The following is a 6,086-nucleotide window of genomic DNA, read 5'->3' on the forward strand; positions in this document are numbered from 1 at the left end:
CCACTCTGTCTGCCTGTGCTTGCGCTCTGTATCTCTCTCTCTAACAAATAAATAAAATCTTTAAAAAAAAAAAAAGATTTTATTTATTTATTTGACAGATAGAGATCACAAGCAGGCAGACAGGCAGGCAGAGAGAGAGAGGAGGAAGCAGGCTCCCTGCTGAGCAGAGAGCCCGATGCGGGACTCGATCCCAGGACCCTGAGATCATGACCTGAGCTGAAGGCAGAGGCTTAACCCACTGAGCCACCCAGGTGCCCCTCCTTGTTTAATTTTTACATGAATCTCTTCTTCCTTGGGAACTTTAATTTAGCCTATATCACCGATGTGATTTTATCTTTTGTTTTTTCTATTCTCTTCCTGAAACTCTTGTTTTATTTCTTTCAAGGTTCTGTCCATTTGTGTTCTCTTCTTCCTTGGGAACTTTAATTTAGCCTATATCACCGATGTGATTTTATCTTTTGTTTTTTCTATTCTCTTCCTGAAACTCTTGTTTTATTTCTTTCAAGGTTCTGTCCATTTGTGTTCTTAGTTTCTAAATTTCTGGTTCAAGGTGAATTTATTTGCATACCTTAAATGCTTCTTTAGGGATACTTGATTCAGTTTGGAGTTCTGAAATACCTTTTCTTTTGTTTCAGGGTTAATTGCTGGGGGAGGAGTATATTTACATGAACTTAAGTATTTCTTCCTTCTGCTGTTTTTGACAGTGACGTTGTAACGCTGAAGACAGCTTGCACCTCTGCAGTCAGGGGACAGGGCTGGTGGGCTGGGGTATGTGTGACAACCCTCACTCAAGACATGTCCAAGGGTTCTTTTCTGGAAACCCATGGTGGCATTTGTTACGCATACTTGGACTTGTTTGTTTGCTTTTGTCTTATAGGATCCAAACTTCCTGCCTATTTCTTATTTTATTTTTCAAAACTCAGTTGACTCTCCCTTTTTTGTACTATCTTATCTCTAGGAAGTGTTTCCTTTCCAAGACTGTCTCTTTAGGTCTCCAATACCCCCCTTGTGTCCCTTTCCCGAGGCCAGCACCCTGAAGTATTGATGCTCCCATTCTGGTTAGGGGAGGGTTTTATTTTGTACTTACAGTTGGCTCTTTGAGGGTAGCTTTGCTGTAGTCCTGCTTTCCCTCTTCTTCCTTCTGTGCCTCCTTTTGAGCTCCTGCCTTGTTCTCTGCAAAGTCTCGGTTCACATGCTGAGGAATTAGCTCCACTGAAAGTGGTGGTTATGTTTCTACTTAGGTAGTAATGAAGTTGTAGTGTTTTTTCCTCTTTTCTACTTATGTCAATAAAAGTTGTGAGGTTTTATCTGCTTTTCTTGTTGACTTGTATTGTTTTTGGAAGATGTATGCAACATTAGAATATAGGCAGCCACTTTGGCCTTGGCTTCCCCAATTGTTCCAGCTACACAATTGTCAGAGATGACAGGCTAATGTCCAGCCCCTTAGTGCTCCAGATGGCAGACAGGGTCTGATAATCCCATCTTTCTGTGATTTTCTGAGGCATTGGGACATGCTCTCTGAGACCACCAATACTGTGATTATTCATCTCTAGACCAGACAAGAAATAAACACAAATTTTTAGGGATCTCCATGCTGTCTGAACGACACCACCACTGTTATTTCTCATTTCTTATTAGAGACTCTACTCATTCTTAGAGAGATGGGAGGAGGCAAAGTAAACTCCTTACTTTTATTTCACACATCCCTGCGATTCTGTGTTCTTTGCAAAAAACACTACCCTCAGAAGCTCAGCCTTTGGACTACGAAGTCAGTTCTAAACTAGACCAGTACACCGATTTGCCATTTCTATTATGAAAAGATTTTATTTCAATAAATGAAGCAAGGATTCCCTTGACTTGAAAAATGATAAAAACCATTCCCATTATGGGTTCCAGAATGTTAGAAACTTTTTTTTTTTTTTTTTTTTTTGCTACGGTCCTGTGATAAATAAGTCAGTAGAGCTTCCACTCCGGCACAGAGTCACCTGAGAAGAGCTCTCTGCTGTTCAACTTGTGAACATCTGAATGGTGTCTCCTGTCTTATCCCAGCCAGAGCACACACCTTCCACGCTGTGCCCTGATTGCTTACAAATCTAGGTGACCTTTACCCCCGAAGTCAGCTCAGAACAGCTTACTCGAGGGCCTGCCCTTCTCTTGAATCCCAGGTAAATCCCTGAGCCTTTTCATAGTCGACTATAACCTAACACCACACACTAAATCCAGCATTTCTCTAGAGAAAAGTGTTGATGGTGGATGATTTTATGCAAATATTTTTATAATTTGGCAAAAAGTTACCCACGTCCCTTCCATTCTATTCATCCTTTCCTGCAGTTTGTAGAATTGATATCTTGTGTTTATAACTTCAGACCAACAGACAGAACATTCTTTCTGAAAGTTAGAATTCACATAACCAAATCCCTAAAGGGGGAAAAAATCACTCTTAAGTAAATTGTGCTCAATTGTCTCTCTTGTACTTTTGCTCTCCTATCTGGGCCATTACAGACCCATCTGAGGTACTTTAAAAGCCAGTGCTGATGGATAGCGCTCACTGATGATGAATATTCATCCCAGCAACAACACCAGTAATCCAGGCGCTGTGGATCCAACGCTACAAGCACCGCCTGTCACATGGGGCAGCTCAGGGATTTGATTTTTCTAAGGAAATGCTCGTTTTCTTAGAATTGCTCTCTCTCCCTCTGTATGAGTGTCTCTCTCTGTCTTTGTTTCTCTCTGTCTCTCTAATATCCTCATTCTTGTGTATTTTAATTTAATTTTAACCATTCAAACATTGGGCAAAAGAATTAATAAAATTGTGTAAAGCAGGGGATTTTTATAAGGATGGTAAAGCATTTTTCAGACATTAGCTGGTGAATTCTAACTTCCTGATGAGCTTCCTACACAATGAAAACAAAATGCAAAGAGAGGGAGAAATACTTAGAACTTGACATGTCACCCGGTACCAATATTAAAATGAATCCAACCTCAGCAATCTTATTTTCTATGGCAGCATCTATGACAACAGTCTTATTTTCTTAATCTAGTCAATTTGGAGTTCAAAAAAGCAAAAAGTTGGAATCATATTTTATATTAAATAAATTGTCTTTATTGTAAAAAATGGAATTACAAAGGAAATGCAGATGTCCAAAATGAAGGTTCAGCCACTTTGGTAATTAGAAAATCATTTAAAAAGTTACAAACTATTATTTGTTCCTCACAATGACAAACACTAGTCCTGTTGCCAACAGATGAAGGCCCTCTCACATGTGGCCCGTGGCAGAGCTGATGTTCCAGGACATTCTGGTGGGTGACTAACAATGTACAAATGCACATGTACAGCCTTACCGTATTTTATATGGCTGGACCAAGCAATTTCATTTCTAGGCTCTTATTTTAAAGAAACAATCATGAACATGAACAAAGATTAGGTAATTTCATATGCATTGCATATTTATTGATAGCAAGAAATGAGTAAGTAAGCAAATAAGTAAAGGCAATCTAAAGCCCTCATCTCTCCCCAAAGGGAGAGTAGTTAAATATTAATGCACATTGTGTGCTGTGGTTGGTTGGGTCTTTTTTTTTTTTTTTTGGCACGTTGCCTGCTCAGTTCCTCCAAGGACCTGGACTGTTTCCCTCTGTTCCTGCACCCACACCAGCACCACCTCTTAGAGGTTTCCACCCGTCAACCCGCCGGCAACTCCACCATGAACGTTGCACCACTCATGCCCACTGTTTCAGAGGAGACGGCCTCTGCTCCCACCACAGGGAAGTGAACCAGCAGGATGGCGCCCTTCTGCCTTCCCCACGCCCTTTACCCCGACCCCCTCTGTGGACTGCCTTTAGACTCCTCTATGCCACCTGAAATTGTCAATGTTCCACTGGTGTTTGTTTGTTTGTTGTTGTTTACCCAGAAAAACAGCAATTTCATGAGGTTCAACCTGACAGGAAACGCTTCCTCATTTCTTCCCCAGTTCCTGTCGGACACTCCTTGTTGGGTTGTCCATCTGACTTGCGCTAACATTTGCACTTTGCTGTGAGGTGTTCGCTGTGCTGATAACTCCTCAACACCCGGCATAAGACAGAAAAAGAGGAGGGAACCGACACCAGGTCAGACATTCACGGAAGCAGTTCCAAGGACCCCGGGAGCACACGTGAAGGGCAGGAAGTATGGGCGTGCGACACGATGACCAGGGAAGGCAGGTCTCTGAGGACACAGGCCGGGAACCGTAAGGTCAGTGATGATGGAGGGATGAAGATGCTGGGGTAAGGCACTCAGACTTAGTCGATCTGTCAACACAGAAGAGAAATGCAGGGAAAGGTGTTTCATTACATTTTCAGTACAGAACTAATGAGACCAGAGCAGACTCCAGGGAGGAGGACATGACAGAGCTGTGGTGTTAGGGTTCCAGGGTCTGTGTGAGGCTCGAGTATGGGACTGGAGAAAAAGGGAAGGACGAATGATAATTCTCAGAAAAATCCACAGGAATTGTTGGCTACTTGAGAATCATAACTTAGCAACCAGGAAGAGAAAAGACCCTATAAAACTGGAATTTTGGTGGTGCCCCACTGATGTAAGTGGGCAGTTGGGAGTAGGAATGTTATTTTTCTAGGATTCAATGAACTTTCTTGCTAAACTCAGTGTGATACATGATGATCAGTGTTCTATCAGTCCATTAATGTGTGGGATCAAAAAACCAAACAACAAAACAGGAGAAGATTCCTAAAAACAGAGAACAAACGGGTGGTTATGAGAGTGCAGAGGAGTTGGGGGTGACGGGTGAGGTAGGTTAACGGGATTAAGAGGAGCAAACTTTTAGTTATTCCAGAAAGGAGGCATGGAGATGTAACGCAGACCAGAAGAGATGTAGTCGATAATGAAGTCGTGGCTTCGTATGGTGTCAGATGGCAACTAGCCTTTAGGTGGGGATCATTTGGTAATGCAGAAAAACATGCAGGCACCGTCAGGTCCTTGAGACCAATAAAACACAGTATGTCGATTATCTCCAAAGCAGATAGCTTCCTGTCTATCTCTATTTGTATCTATCTATATCTGTCATCTATCTTAACTATCTCTCTCTCTATGATCTATCCTACCAGTTTTTGTTCTCAGATAGAAAAAAGTTTCCTATCTATGTCTAGTTGAATCTATTTATATCTATCTATATTTATCCCAAGCATCTATCTTATCTGTATATCCATCTACCTATCTTATCTTCTATCTCTCTATCATCTATAATCTATCCTACCAGTTTTCCTTCTGGATAAGACCTTCACTGACAAAACAAGTTCAATTATTCCAAGCAAATTCGGGTCCCATCGCTCGTTCACAGAGAAGACATCGTGTTGCTCCCGCCCCTCCCCGGATTCACCGCTGGTTCTCTGTGTGACGGTCAGCGAAGCCCCTTCCCACAGTCACTGCATTCCAACTGGAAGAGGGTGTGACAAGCCTCTCTAAGCAGGGGGGAAGTGATGGAAAGCCTGGGCCCTGGAAGCTGCCACTCATGCTCTCTGCTCCCTGTGGGTCAGGGTCACCTTAAGTCCATCACCACACCCAGCCTAGACCCTCCTGATGGATCTCATACTGTGCCCAGCCGAGGACGGTTCCGTTCATTTTAGGCAAAGCCCAAGTGACACTGCACTTTGTCTCCATTCCCCTGTTAGCAACGCGGGACGACTTGGAAGAATAACATTTTAATGGCTCGGAAACTGTTCCCAACAGAATGATCTGAGAGAGGATTTTTCAAGGGTTACATCACTAAATGACCAAACAAAGACACAGTGTCTGGCTACCACCCACATGACTCCACTGTGAGCCGTGTTTTCATAATGATGTAGCAGGATTTAGACACACCTCTTTTATAAGTGGTAGAAAGAATATTAGCCTAGAAATGGAAGGCGGAACCTCAGAACCAGGAAGCGAGCAAAGAACCTTAAAAACAGAGCCAATTTCCTTCATAACAGTAGTTGAGACATCCTGGGCCATTAGGCACGGAGAGCACATTGCCTCACATGACCCTCATGGGATCCCTACGGATGAGTCCCCTATTGTCCTCCTCTTACACAAGGGGACACTAGAAGCTGCGAGAGGC

General features: G+C 42.7%; 1 long non-coding RNA gene across 1 annotated transcript; it reads right to left on the reverse strand.

Moving 5' to 3' along the window:
- Positions 1-3,577: 3,577 nt before the first annotated feature.
- On the reverse strand, positions 3,578-5,700 carry LOC116569148. The gene is made up of 2 exons (XR_004276871.1): positions 5,580-5,700; positions 3,578-4,284 (listed from the first exon to the last, which is right to left on the reverse strand). It is a non-coding gene; the product is annotated as an uncharacterized LOC116569148 (long non-coding RNA).
- Positions 5,701-6,086: the final 386 nt, after the last annotated feature.

This window comes from Mustela erminea, chromosome 11 (assembly GCF_009829155.1).
Source record: "Mustela erminea isolate mMusErm1 chromosome 11, mMusErm1.Pri, whole genome shotgun sequence".
Classification (NCBI taxonomy): Eukaryota; Metazoa; Chordata; class Mammalia; order Carnivora; family Mustelidae; genus Mustela; species Mustela erminea.